We start from the raw sequence: 15,525 nt of genomic DNA, 5'->3' as shown, positions 1-15,525 counted from the left end.
TCTGCAGTCCCAGAGCTGCCTAGAAACAGCCAGGAGGCCCTGCATTCCGACAGCTTCCACAGAGTCCTTCCTCAGGATTGGAGACCTGCCTAATCTTGTTTCCAGAGGAGAGCGAAGACAGTGAGAAAGCCAGCCAACCTTTCTCAAGGTCTGGGGACAGACATCTGTCCTCTGGCAAAGGGCTGCCCTTACTCCTGGCCCATAGCCACGGTCTTGAGACATGATCTTCTCCGGCTGGACCTTGATGGCCTCCTGCCAGCTCCCAGGACAGTTTAGTCCCTGGAACAATGTAAAATCTAGGGGCTCTCTGACAGGGAGGCCAGACCGGATGTCCAGCAGCCCTGGACAGTATTCTGCCTCCACCCTATTCTGCAGTCTCTGGATGAAACTGGAGCCGCCTGAGGACGGGAGCCCATGATTTGGGAGGGGGTGGTAGTGGCCTCTTTTTCCAGGACAACCAAAGTCTTAGAGCTGAGGTCCAAAAAAGCTCACAGCCCAGGGGCTCTCCCACTACCAGAAAGCAAAAAGTCAGAGATTTTTTTTTAATTGTCCTCTAACTCCACGGGGATTGGGGGGACACAAAGCGTTATATTCTCACTTATCAAGGGACTGCAGAGTTTGAGGCAGCTCCTTAACCCTCCAGTGTCCCCTTTTTGCTGACTTGTTTAAGGCTGCCTACTTTCAACCAGATCAGAATGACACACAATCGCATGTGTGGTCTCCACAGGAAACTGCGGCTGTGTCCCTAATGATAACTATGGACAACAGCGATGGCTTCCCCAGTTCACACCCATGCAGTCTGGAAGTAATAAACACCGGGAGCAAAAGCGGTTGCTCCCCAAGTCTTGAGAAGTGGGTCCTGGCACGTTCTCATCACCCACCCCACCCTTGGGGCAAAGAGGTTTTTAACGGCTCAATGGAAACACACACACACACACCAACGATCACTTTTAAATTTGCTCTTCCAACCAGCAAGCTGCATTTCTAAAGAAAAAGGTGCCTCACTTCATCAGGCAAGCTGAGTCCTGCGGCTCTCCCCAGGCTTGTTTACGAGAGGGGGGCGGGGGACAGGGGACGGGGGAGTGGGGGGGAAACCACATCTGTGTTGAAATGAACCACACCTCCACAGACATTCAACCAAAACGCTAAGCTAATAAAAACAAAAGCAAACACAGCCTTGCACCTTTGTTCTCTGTGAGTTTAGCACGTGGGTCTGTAGCTGTACGGTATTTACTCCCGTATGGCCACTGCCACAGTAGAAAATTCCATGTCTGCTTAGAAAAAAGTCTTTAATAGATTCTAAGAGGTCCTTTTTCCCCTCTAAGTTGGCTCCAAAATGCAGATGCCTGGGGTGGAGGCACAACGGCTTTAGCAGAATCCCTGACGTTCCCCCCAACCCCACGCCCCCCCCCACCTTCTTCCCCCACCTCCACATCTGGCCAAGGATTCCGGAACCCACACCAATCCTCCCATTCCATCAAACTAACCCCTCCCAAGGTTTATTTGAAACACCCTTTGCCTCTGTTTCCCTAACGGTTTTTCTTTAAACAAACCAATCCCCTCTTCCCTTCCTGTGAGAATGGGGTGGAGGAGAACAAGAGAAACAAAGAAATACTTAGACAAGGAGGGCACAGCAAATACAATAGCAAAAAACAAAAAACAAAAAACAAAAAAAAACCGGAAACCAAGATGTTTATCCACCATCACCTCGAAGTGTAAAAGAGTAACAAACAACCCACAAAGCAAAGCAAACTTTCTTTTCAGAGACTGCCTTGAACCTGCGCAGAGAGAAAAGAGAAGCTGTCTTCGTAAGACAGCATCCTTCTGGATTTCAGCTCAAAGTAATTTGAATGGAAACGGAGGATTTGGAAACATCTTTCAAGCCTGCTATGTCATTTCGAAGGCATGTAGAGTTCCTTCCATAAAGAATATTCCACTCAGGTTTGTTCCAAAGTCCCTGCTCCTTCCACCGCCTCGGAGCAAGGATCCACAGACCAGCAGCAGAATGTGATCGCAGCAGATATCCCAGACTCCTCCACCACGTTAAACTAAAAGTCCCAAGGACTCTTCTTTGCCAGACATAGAGGGACAGCAGAGAAAAGAGAACAGAAGGCTTCAAGGAGCCTAACAGAGGCAAGAAAAGAGTGGGTTCTGCAGAGTTTCCCCAGTGTGGGAGCAATCTTACCTGGAGTATCCAGTGACAGAGGCAGATGCCCTGAGTGGTGGCGCTGGCTGCTGGTCTGGTCCTCTCTTCAGGAGGTTTGTGACCACAGTGAGGGGAGGGACCTGACTCCCGAGGTTATAAGTTTCCTGGGCTGGTGTGCTGGGGTGTGTGCTGGGCGGTTTCTTTTCCCCGTGTTTTAAAGGAGTTTCTATGAATCAGTCTGGATTTAAAAAAAAAAAAAAAAAGTTGGTGAGCTACGCCCTGCTAAGTTGGCAGCCGGTCAGATGTGGCTGGGAGTGAGCCATCAATTCAAAGAACCCTGTTGTAGCTCCCTCTGACTCAGACACACAGACCACAGTGGAAAAAGGAATGACATTGCTTCAAATGAGTAAGAGGAGTCACACAAATAGATCTGTTTACCGAAGCCCAGTTCCCCTAGCCAGAAGGAGCCCCGGTTGCCAAGGACATAAGGCAAAACACAGGTTAGGGTCAGGAGGAGGAGAGAGGGAGGTAGATACGGTTCCACATTAATTAAAGATCCAGCTAATCAGCAAACAGGATTCCCCCATTCTTCCTCCCCCACCACACACATCAGCAGCTGTTCATCACCAGGAATTATCAGACTCATTTCTCATTGACTTCCCTGCCTGACCCTTGTGCCCCTGACCTGTAGGCGGCAGTGGGATGAGGCCTTGAAGCAGAAGGACACTAGCATGCTCCGAATGTTGGGACACTGATTGACAGCAGGTAATCCTGGGTCTTTAATTACACTCTCACCCTATGGATTGTAGGCATTGCAGGAGGAAGTCTACGCATTAAGGACTTTGCACTCTGATCTGCAGGCGATAATCATTTGGACCTTGCTCCACAGTTGGCTTTTGTGAAGCCAGCCAGGGACCCAATCTCAGCTTCCTCCCTGAACCATTCCCCACTTAATCTCACAGTTGGGAGGTGGGGTGGGGTGGGGTGGGCTACAGAGTTGTCTGATCCCACAGCCCTCATTACCTCGCTAAAGAGGTTCAGGTCCTGAGTGCCTACATTAATCCCAGCCATCCTTACCAACCATGTGACTTTGGGCAAGCGCCCTCCTTTCTGCCTCCTTGTGCATGTAATGGGATCAGTCGGTACCCAGCACACACATATGGCAAGAAATACATGTATCAACCAAGTCTGGTGGATCGTGCCTGCAAGCTCAATATTCGAGAAGCTGAGGCAGAAGAATTGCTATTAGTTCAAAATCACCTTGGGCTACTCGATGTGATCCAAGCCAGCCTGAGCTACTGAGCAAGACATTATCGAGAGAGACAGAGTGGCAGGGTTAGTAGGTAGTGGAAAGGGAAGCATAAGTTCAAGGAGAGTTTGAGGCTAGCCTGGGGTACATGACATGATAGATAGATAGATAGATAGATAGATAGATAGATAGATACTTTGATTGATAGATAGATAGATGATTGATAGAAGATAGATAGATTGATAGAGATGATTGATAGAAGATAGATAGATAGATAGATATGATAGATAGATGATAAATGATTGATAGATAATAGATGATAGATAGATAGATGATAAAAATAGATAGATAGCAATGACTAACATAGACTCTATAAATTTGTGCCCAGTAGTCATTCTATAGTAGTTGCAATGTGATTTCCCAGAAGACATTCTTAACTAGGAGAAGAGACCTTTCAGGGAAGAAACACAGAGTCACTATAGCTGCCAAACCCCAGCAACTGGGGTTGCTGCTGTTCTCTTCCAATCCAGTGCCTGCCTCGTGATGCCTTGGACTTAGTCATTTGTCAGAAAAATATTTGCTTTACAACAACCTTCCTGGGACCCTGCTAAAACTGGGTCAGAGTGGACTGGACCCCACCCTCTAGGAATTTAAATTCCACAGAAGGACAGAAAGGCATAGGAGGCTCAAAGTCCAACAGAGTGTTGGTGAAGTTAGGTGGCAAAAACCGTAAGTAAATTTCAGTGGTGCTTGGTCAAATCTTGTAGAAAAGAGGGTATTTTTAAGAGAGGGTTGAGGAAAACACACACACACACACACACACACACACACACACACACACACACACTGATTTGACTCTTCCCTCTTCACAAGTCCTGACAATGAGATCCTATCCCAGAAAAGTAAAACCATGCAATATTTCATTGAAAACCGATGATATGACAAAGATTACATCAGTTTCCCATGGTTTTCCTCACCTCCCACCTCTGTCATCTAATAAAAGAGGAAAAAGGCCTGTCTACTGCTCCTAGCCGGAGGCTGTGGCCCCTGAGAGCTTTGATGCAGCCCTCAGGGAGGGAGCGAAGCTGACAGTGCTGGCCCTAACTTCATGCCACACCCCAGTTTGAAGCTCTCTCTTCCCCACAGCAGAGTGTAAAAGAGAGCTGGGGTCCAGGAGTCAAATCCTCAGACCATGGCTCAGGAGAGTGTGGGCTGGTTGCATTTTTTTTTCTTTTCTATTTTTCGGAGCTGGGGACCGAACCCAGGGCCTTGTGCTTGCTAGGCAAGCGCTCTACCACTGAGCTAAATCCCCAACCCTGGCTGGTTGCATTTTTAAAGAGAGAAACCTGGGGCTGGTGGATGTAGGGAGGGGCCCTGAGAGCAGAAGCAAAGCAGGAGTTCTAGTTTTTCTTCTTCTGCCTGGCAGTGGAGGGGACCCAGAAATCTACCTCCTCAGTTGCAGCCATAAGCGAGTAGCCTGCTGGGACCCTTTGAAACAGGCCTAATAAACCCCACTGCCCTGTTCGCTTGGAGATGTTTAGGTATGGAGAGAAATGTTAAAATTACAGGAGAGCATTTGTGCATGTTTGCACACCCACCTCCCCATACACACACACACCGAGAGAGAGAGAAAGAGAGAGAGAGAGAGAGAGAGAGACAGACACAGACACAGACACAGACACAGACACAGACACAGACACAGACACAGACACAGACACAGACACAGACACAGACACAGACACAGACTATAGAGAGATCCATATAAAGGCAAATATTTATGTCTGTATATTTTAACATCTCATAGTTAGCACATAAGCATCACTGAGCTGGGTTGATCAAATCCTTTTCAAATCGGGGGAAGAATCCAATCCATTTGGCTGAGGTACTAGGCTATGCATCTTTGGATGTATTAAAAACATTCTGACTGAGGCCCAGCATTGTGGAACACTCCTTTAATGCCAGCACTCTGGAGGCACAGGCAGATGGATCTCTAACTTGATCTACACAGAGAATTCCAGGATAGCCAGGGCTACATAGACAGACCTTCTCTCAAAAAAAAAAAAAAAGTGACTGCTCTGAGAAGGCGAGGCTCAGCTGGTAGAGAGATTTTCCAGCACATGTGAAGACCTGGGTTTGATCCCTAACACCAAGAGAACAGCACTGTGATGCATGGCTATGATCCTAGCACTTGGGAGGTGGAGGCAGGAGGATCAGAAAGTCATTGTGAATTGAAAGCCATGAGACCCTGCCTCAAGACAATAAATAACATAAAATATGGCATCTGATTCTTCCCACGGCCATATGTGCACAGTTGTAACATTGGACCGTAAAGCTGCACACAGGGTGGGAGTGGAGGTTCTGTGTGTCTCTGTCTCTGTCTCTGTCTCTGTCTCTGTCTCTGTCTCCCTCTCTCTGTCTCTCTCTGTCTCTCTCTGTCTCTGTCTCTCTGTCTCTCTGTCTCTCTGTCTCTCTCTCTCTCTCTCTCTCTCTCTCACACACACACACACACACACACACACACACACACACACACACACACTGATTTGACTCTTCCCTCTTCACAAGTCCTGACAATGAGATCCTATCCCAGAAAAGTAAAACCATGCAATATTTCATTGAAAACCGATGATATGACAAAGATTACATCAGTTTCCCATGGTTTTCCTCACCTCCCACCTCTGTCATCTAATAAAAGAGGAAAAAGGCCTGTCTACTGCTCCTAGCCGGAGGCTGTGGCCCCTGAGAGCTTTGATGCAGCCCTCAGGGAGGGAGCGAAGCTGACAGTGCTGGCCCTAACTTCATGCCACACCCCAGTTTGAAGCTCTCTCTTCCCCACAGCAGAGTGTAAAAGAGAGCTGGGGTCCAGGAGTCAAATCCTCAGACCATGGCTCAGGAGAGTGTGGGCTGGTTGCATTTTTTTTTTCTTTTCTATTTTTCGGAGCTGGGGACCGAACCCAGGGCCTTGTGCTTGCTAGGCAAGCACTCTACCACTGAGCTAAATCCCCAACCCTGGCTGGTTGCATTTTTAAAGAGAGAAACCTGGGGCTGGTGGATGTAGGGAGGGGCCCTGAGAGCAGAAGCAAAGCAGGAGTTCTAGTTTTTCTTCTTCTGCCTGGCAGTGGAGGGGACCCAGAAATCTACCTCCTCAGTTGCAGCCATAAGCGAGTAGCCTGCTGGGACCCTTTGAAACAGGCCTAATAAACCCCACTGCCCTGTTCGCTTGGAGATGTTTAGGTATGGAGAGAAATGTTAAAATTACAGGAGAGCATTTGTGCATGTTTGCACACCCACCTCCCCATACACACACACACCGAGAGAGAGAGAAAGAGAGAGAGAGAGAGAGAGAGAGACAGACACAGACACAGACACAGACACAGACACAGACACAGACACAGACACAGACACAGACACAGACACAGACACAGACACAGACTATAGAGAGATCCATATAAAGGCAAATATTTATGTCTGTATATTTTAACATCTCATAGTTAGCACATAAGCATCACTGAGCTGGGTTGATCAAATCCTTTTCAAATCGGGGGAAGAATCCAATCCATTTGGCTGAGGTACTAGGCTATGCATCTTTGGATGTATTAAAAACATTCTGACTGAGGCCCAGCATTGTGGAACACTCCTTTAATGCCAGCACTCTGGAGGCACAGGCAGATGGATCTCTAACTTGATCTACACAGAGAATTCCAGGATAGCCAGGGCTACATAGACAGACCTTCTCTCAAAAAAAAAAAAAGTGACTGCTCTGAGAAGGCGAGGCTCAGCTGGTAGAGAGATTTTCCAGCACATGTGAAGACCTGGGTTTGATCCCTAACACCAAGAGAACAGCACTGTGATGCATGGCTATGATCCTAGCACTTGGGAGGTGGAGGCAGGAGGATCAGAAAGTCATTGTGAATTGAAAGCCGTGAGACCCTGCCTCAAGACAATAAATAACATAAAATATGGCATCTGATTCTTCCCACGGCCATATGTGCACAGTTGTAACATTGGACCGTAAAGCTGCACACAGGGTGGGAGTGGAGGTTCTGTGTGTCTCTGTCTCTGTCTCTGTCTCTGTCTCTGTCTCCCTCTCTCTGTCTCTCTCTGTCTCTCTCTGTCTCTGTCTCTCTGTCTCTCTGTCTCTCTGTCTCTCTGTCTCTCTCTCTCTCTCTCTCTCACACACACACACACACACACACACACACACACACACACACATACACACACACAGCTACAGAGTTCTTTCAAGCAGTCTGGAACAATCCACTCTGCTCGGCTCTGTTGCGTTCCCCTCACTTGGAAAGTGGAGTGAGCGAGCATGCTTCCACGGATGCCACAAGAGCCAGGCACAGTTTCACTGAACCCTCTCGCCCAGTGAAACAGAGTTATGCTGCCACTGGGGCACACCCCCTCTTTCTGCATCAGTAAGAATCTCCCACTGGCACCACACCCTTTAGGGCAGATTTTCAAGTCTGTGCTGGTGTTCACACTTTGAATGAATGTTAGAATCGGGAGCTCCTGATGTCTGACGTAGAGATCAGTTCCTCAGGGTCTGAACTCCTTTTAGCCCACAGGAAATAGAACCAAAATTGACTTGTGTTGACTGTGGGAATTTAATCTCAGCTACACGGTCCCCAAAGGTGTTCATTGTTAATATTAGCAGATGCTGTCTAAACCTAAGGCTGCAAGGGGCGTATATAGTTACACAGTTTCCCCCAAAGTTGAAACGTTTGCTCCCTGCTACACCTCTTTGAGACTTGAGAATTTAGCAACATTTCCCCCTTGCTCCCTCTTGCTCTCTGCCCTCAACGTTTTCTTTTCTGCTGAGCTCTTCTTGGTTTTGTTCCCTCAGGAGCTTCTCTTCCTGCTTTTCCTCTTTGCTTTCTTAGGCTCCCCTCTGTAAATGTAATTTTAACACAGTCTCATTAAATGAGAAGTCTCTAAGAGTCCCCTCATCTCATGTCTCGCTAATATATTGTGCTAAAGACTATTTTGGAAAAGTAATGTGGATGAAATTCCAAGTCTGCTCCAAGTACGTGGGCCTGAGGCTCCCAGCTTTGCAGAGGAGACCAGCTTGAACCGGCTTGCTGAGAAGGAAGCTCTTACTGTTTCAGAACAAAGGAGGCTGGGTGGACAAAGACCTCTGACCTCACAGGAGAAAAGTTGGTGACACAGGACATTTGGCAGATCGACACCAGCCACCATGGAGAGTTTCTTCAGGCAATGGGGATGTATAAAGAAGACTGTCCAAATGCCTCAAAGAAAACATCCTCGGAGTGCATCCCCCTGGGGATATTGTTTTATGGTCAGAAAAGAACAACAAACTCGTAAATAAGATTTGAAATAAAATGTAAAAGCGAAATAAAAAATAAAAAGATTCGCTCTCTTTCCAGCTCATGTCAACTGCAGCTTTGGAAGGCATAGACTTCCAAGAAAGACTAGAAGGGGTCTTGAATAAGCGGGGTTTCTTCTGCACTTTGCCTCTCTTTTCATGAAAGCATTCTTCCTGCCCCTTCAGGGATGACTTCAGGTAAAGGACTGAATATTCACAAGCACTAATGAAGAGACTGTCTCTGAGGTTCCTGCAATGGTCAGCCCAGGAGATGAGCAGACACAGCTTGCCTAGCCAGGAGTCAAATAAAGTATTGAACCAACAAGCATCTCATACCCAAGCAAGTGAATCTCACGTTCTCCTTCTAGATGTTTTTGTAAAACTTAGAAAATGATCGGAGACCCCCTTAAGTGTAGATCCCACTACTGTGGGGACAGCAGATGGTAGGCGTTTTTAAAGTTATCTAAAGGGAGTTGTTGTGGACAAGCAGTCCAGCATAGAGACCTTAAAATATGTTCCCCACCGAGACTGCACGGTCATCACAGCACTAACGTTCATGCTAGACGCCTTCCGGGCTAGTCAACATTTGGAAAGGCGGGATGTTTTGCATAGTGAAAGCAAACCCTAATGAGAGTCAAGCCCATTGGGCAACTGGATATTCATTCTGGCTAAGAGACAGGTTAATTGGTCCCATGCATCAACACATGTATACACACAAAAATAGATATTAAAATGCTTTTTAATTTTATGCGCATGAGTGTTTTGCCTGCATGTATGTTTGTAATGTGCACGGTGCTTGTAAAAGTCAGAAGTTGTTGAATCCCCTAAAAGCGAAGTTATTGATGGTCGTTGGTGCTAGACGCCAAGCCTGTGTCCCCAACAAGAGCAACAAGACCTCTTAGTCACAGGGTCCTCTCTCCAACCTCTAAAGACAAAGTTTAAACACTGTTCTAGCTACTGGCTTGGGTTTTCAACAATTTGTAAAATGTGTCAAAACATCCCTCTGCTATTTCAAATGATGTAATTTTGTGTGTTGACATTCTCGGTATTAATGATTATATAATCAAAACACCTATCATCCATGAAAATCTTGAAGGTGATCTTTGTTCTGTAACTCAAATACTCAGCCAAGATTTAATCCCTTAAGCATATATATCTCACGGGCATGTAAATTTGCTTTCATGTTCAGTAAATAGCGAAGTTAAATGTATAATAGACTCGTTTTAAAATACATTTCCTTATGATATACTATCAGTGGGTGTTTGATTTGTATAACTATTTCACATACCTCTCTGGCTACAGTGGCAGAAGAAAGTCTCTGGCAACAACCAAAGGAAAGTTCACAAGCTGAAAAGGTTTAAGAAGGCCCATGCCATAGAACTCTGAGCAGAGAGGTGTCTCAGTACCCTGTAACACTCCAGAGTTTCTGAAGCCACACATCTCCCCTTCAAGATAATACGGATTGCCCCCACACACGCCTGCGCCCCCAAAGACCTGTGCCCTCCAGACACACACATCTGTCCCCTATCCCCATACATGCCTGTGCCCCACACATACACACACACACACACACACACACACACACACACACACACCTGTCCTCTCCCACAGAGAGACCTGTCTATAAGTTCAGGAGATTTGCTGCCCATGGACACCGTGTCTTCAGCCACATTATACTGCTGTCTAACGCCAAGATTACTTGCCATCTTTCTGATTACAATTTCGATCTGGCCATGCTAGCCTATAGCTATGCCAGCCATCTCAGTAAGACTTGGTTGGGCGTTTCTGCATCTCCAAAGCCACATCTCTGGGACGACTTGGAGAATGATCCTGTCTACAGAGACTCAAACCAAGTATTCTATTTTTATTTTTTTAAGTGTGTGTGTGTGTGTGTGTGTGTGTGTGTGTGTGTGTGTGTGTGTGTGTGTGCGCGTGTGCGTTGGGTTATTGTGTGAGTACGTGCCCAAGAATGCAGGTTGCATCCTTGGAGCTAGAGTTACAGGGAGTTCCGAGCCGCCCAATATGGGTGCTAGGACCCAAGCTCCTCCAATTCTCCGGAACACTCTTAACTGCTGAGCCATCACTTCAGCCCCTGCACTCCCCCGTCTCTCCCCCACTTTTACTCTTAAAGGGAGGCTTTACCTGCAAAGACTGGAACGGTCTTATACTACGCCCTGTACTAAGTATCTGCACTTAAAGATCCAAAATAACACACTCCATACCGTCCTTCCTCTACTTAACATCTGGGCAATAGTTTCTTGATTACTGAAAGGAAGTGACTAAGCCAAGTGTTTGTGGGAATTTATTCTTGACATTCTGCAAAACTCTGACAGTGCATGCTGGGATTCAGTCCTTGAACGGTTTGATCTTTGACTATAGGTAATAATAACAGATATAAGACCGATGTATTTATTCACCAGTGGGTGGAAAAGTGCACACACATACACACACACACACACACACACACACACACACACTCACACGAGTGCTATTTGGCCGTTGAAAAGAATATCATCGTCTTTAACAGTATGGGTGAGCCAGGAGGACACACTGCTAAGTGAAATAAGTCAGGCATGGACAAGGCCAATGCATGATCTCACCTATATGTTCAGTCTACAGAAAGTGTAGCTCATAGAGCGAAAAGAATGATGGTTTCTAGAACCTGGAGATAGGGCTGAGATGACGAGTCCACAGTTTCAATTAGACAGAATGAATAGGTTCATCTTCAACCGCAGGCATGAAACTGAGTCAAAGTGGAAGTGAGAAGACGTTTGATACCCTGTTCCCGGTGATGTGTTTCCTCCAGCAAGGCTGTACCACTTCCCCAAACAGTGTCACCATCTAGGAACCAAATATTCAGATACCTGAAACGATGAGATATTTCTCCTTCAAACTACCATTCTGTATTAATAATAGAATAGTATGTGCTAGAAAATTACTAATGAAGTATGTTATAAATAGCCTTACCATAAAACAACTTGTTAAAAACTTAATTTTTATGTATTTTTAATACTTGTACACGTGTAAACAATGTATTATGACCACATGCACTCCCAAATCCCTCCTTCTACTCCTCCCAGGAATCTCTAACATGTTCCCCTGTGTGATTCATGTCCTCTTCTTTTTTCTGGTGATTTATAACCCACTGAATCCAATTAGTGTCTCCTGTTGGGATGCTGACTAGCCTTGTTGACTCTGTCTGATGTGGATAACTACATCCACATCAGTAGTGAGTTTGTGAGAGCAATGGCCATTTCATGACAAGAAGACAACATTTCACAGCTCTCCTCCCCATTCTCTGACCACTGCAGAACAGAGAGTTGAGGTAGAGAAAAGTACTAACCTGTGGGCCTAAACATAAAAATGTAGGAAACAGTGTGGTAACTCATCCGTTCATCAAGACAACTGTAGCAGGCTCCCATTAAAACTCTATGATACCTTTAGGCATGGAAGTTTTTCCCCCTAGATTTACAGTGACAGACATGAATTTCCTTCTGTACAGTGGGTCTGTTGGCTACCCCTATAACAGTCACTCCAATAGTTCACCAGTAGGCACATCGCATCTGGCAAGCTGATTTTGTTTCATGCTAGGTGATATCAATGATAGCCTCCCTAGCCCTCTGGAGGCCTGCATAGCTCCTGCTGGCACTGTAATCAAACAGTCACCAGGGAGGAAGACTTCTAGGTAGATGCACCTTGATTTCTCTGTGTCTTTCTACATAGAGTTCAGCAGCAGTGGCTTGTCAATTAGTTCTAGTGGGCAATCAAAAACAATGACAAGTCTGTGCTGGGGACCTCTGGGACCTCCCTAAGCAATAGCTCACAGGGAAAAGGCCACTCCTGGCACGCATGATCCATGTCTTCTGAAGGAACCAACTGCAGGATATATTGGTTAAAGCTCCTTTTAAAAACTTTGTTTTAAATTATATATTTTTGATTAGCTTCCAACATAGTAATTTTCTGTAAAGGTCTTTTTATACATCTTTAGTTCTGGTTAACCCACTCCCAACCCTTTCTCTCCCCTGTGGTCTTGACTTACTCCTGCTTAAATCTTTAAACCCCATAATTCTTCCCCTGTGGGTTCATATCATGTGTGCCTTACCATCCCCTCACCTCTTGAGTCCCCTCCCACCCTCACCCACCTTTTCTAGCTCCCTCAGATCTACATAGAAAACTAAATATGAACATGCAAAGCTAAGATCTACCTATGAGAGAGTGCATGGCATTGGTCTCTATGAACATGGATTACTTCCCTTAGAACAATACTTGCCTGCTCCATTCGTTATCCTGCAAATTTCATTTGTGTGTGTGTGTGTGTGTGTGTGCGCGCGCGCGCGTGTGTGTGTGTGTGTGTGTGTGTGTGTGTGTGTGTGTGTGTGTGCTGAATAAAATTCCATTGTGTATATCCACCACATGTTTATTGTCTATTCATCAGCTGATGGGAATCTAGGCTGATTCCATTTTCTATCAATTGCAAATCATGAATGAATCAATGAACACGGATAGCAAGTGTCCCTGGAGGAGGACATGGCGTCCTTTGGGTACATGCTCAAGAGACAGATCACCTGGCAGTTCTACTCAAAACAACATTTTTTAATTATCCTCATAAAAGCAAGTAAAATGGCATACAATCTTTAAACAAAATTCCAATAATCCATAAAATTATATATATACATATATATATATATGAGTAAAAATAGGGACCTGAGAAATTACTCAGCAGTCAAGAGCACTCACTGGTCCTGTGGAAGCTCAAGGATTGGTTCCTAGGACCTACAGAGCAGCTCACATCCATCTGTAGCTTCAGCTCCAGGAGACTCAACATGCTATCTTGACTTTTACAGTTACTGCATGCACACAGTAAACACACTACACGCATGTAGGCAAAACGCTCATACTTTTAAGAATTAATGAACCTTAAATGTGTGTGTGTGCATTTTGAGGAAGAAGTATAGCTCAGTGTCAGCGCACTTTTTCAGCATAAAAAAGGTCCCAGATTCAATCTCCAACACACACACACACACACACACACACACACACACACACACACACACACACACACTTTAACATAACCCATTTGCCTAATTTTTAGGTAATAATTGCAGGTATCCTTTCATATATGTTCGTATACATGTGGCTTACTCAAGATGGCCTACACATTCATCACTGACATCAACTGTTTCACACAACAAAAGGTCTCCAATATCCCTCTAACAAAACCCCTTAGCATCCCAACAAGTCATCATTTGTAACAGCTACATCGAAGTCTACAAAATAAAGTGTTTAGATAATTACTCATTGATAAAGGTGGGGATGTAGTCTAATTGGTAAAGTGTTGGCCTAGCATGAACAGGGTCCTAGTACCACATAAAAACTGGACACAGCAATACACGCCTGTACTCTCAGTGATCGTCAAGACAGGCTGACCTGCACTCCAAGGTCATCTTCCTGCCTCAAAACAAAAACAACCAATTCCCTATCAGTGGGTGGCGGACACCACAAAGAATATGTTGGTGAAACTCCTTGTATACAGCACATCTATACACAGTAACATAGCTGACATCTTGTCTAAATACGGCTTCTCATTCATCGGCTGGCCAGATGGCGCTGATTTCATCGCACGATAGTGTATAATCTTAGAGAACTGATTTAAGCACTCAGGATTTCAGCTTCCTCCAAAGGGAATGTTTCTCACAATCTGCAGCGTCCTCCATAGTATTGGCCGGGATGGAACTTTTTCCAACCCTGCGAAGTCATGGGAGAGAGGAGTGGATAGATGGATGAAGACTTTCTCTGGCTTCCCCGTTCTCTTCTTACCTCGTGAATGGCGTTTAGCAGTTCTTACGGTTGCCTGACCCCTCACCCAGGAACACTGAGATGAGCAGGATTGCCAACCCATAAAGCTACAGTAGGAATGGCCAACTCCCCTTTCTCATGCCCGCTCTCGGCCTGAGCACACCCATGGCCCACATTCCACCTTCATGACGTCATTTTACCCTTTAAGCCTTAATCCTCACGGTTCGGGATCTGACCTTCATCTGTTCCACATCAGACTCACAAGGGCAGCGGGCTCCACGCTGGCAGTCTGTCCCCACCGAGTGTGCAGATCCTGCTATCCTGCTACAGCAAGTTTCCCTCTGCAGCCTGGGTGAAGGGAAACAGTCCTTGCCAAGGAACTCCTGGCCTTAGCTCAGAAGCAATAAAATGTAAGGTCCACACTCACTCGGTGGCAAGGTGACAGCTGCACAGATTCCTCAGCCTGGACTCGCTGGGGGCTGGGCTGCTGCTGGGGCAGGACTGGGTGTGCCCCGCTGACTTTGGCCTTCACAGGGACAACCCTAAAGACTCAAGGCCAGCTTAGTGTGGGCTCCCAGGGAGATCAGCCCTGAAATCATGTACACACAAGCAACACTGAATGGACTCAGTGGGTTGTATTTATATATCTAAGTATATGTATGTACATATGTATGTATGTATATATGTATGTACTTATAGGTATATGTATATATGTGTATATGCACACAATGTAATTTTTAAGAAAAAAAAAAAGGCCATGGATCTGAGAGGGAATTGTGGGTATGGGAGAGTTTAAAGGGAAGGAAAAGAGAAAAATAGTAGAACTATATACATATATATATTTCTTAAATAAAAGTGCCAGAATAATAAATAACAATATACGACAACAAATGTGCATAATGAACTGTGACACACACTCCCTGCATGTCAACCTTTTTATTTCACGCATTTGTTTGCTAGATTTTTGTTTCTACTGCTATTGTTATTATAAAACAGGATCTCACT

The 15,525-nt window shown here is 45.6% G+C and overlaps 1 protein-coding gene across 4 annotated transcripts in view; it reads right to left on the bottom strand.

Annotated features, from left to right (window-relative positions):
* Positions 1-14,987, bottom strand: part of Emp1 (epithelial membrane protein 1) — a 32,830-nt gene extending 17,843 nt beyond the window's left edge. The window contains exons 1-2 of one of the 4 annotated variants that reach the window (XM_063285590.1): positions 14,783-14,987; positions 2,186-2,384 (exon numbers count right to left, since the gene is read on the bottom strand). The gene's annotated coding sequence lies outside the window, so the exon portion shown is untranslated. Of the gene's footprint in view, positions 1-2,185; positions 2,385-14,720 lie in introns of those variants that run through there. The other 3 variants (XM_063285589.1, XM_063285588.1, NM_012843.2) reach the window with 3 other exon arrangements.
* Positions 14,988-15,525: the final 538 nt, after the last annotated feature.

This window comes from Rattus norvegicus, chromosome 4 (genome assembly GCF_036323735.1).
Source record: "Rattus norvegicus strain BN/NHsdMcwi chromosome 4, GRCr8, whole genome shotgun sequence".
Taxonomy (NCBI): domain Eukaryota; kingdom Metazoa; phylum Chordata; class Mammalia; order Rodentia; family Muridae; genus Rattus; species Rattus norvegicus.
The sequence above is the reverse complement of the archived record's forward strand: the minus strand, read 5'-3'. Positions and strand labels throughout refer to the sequence as shown.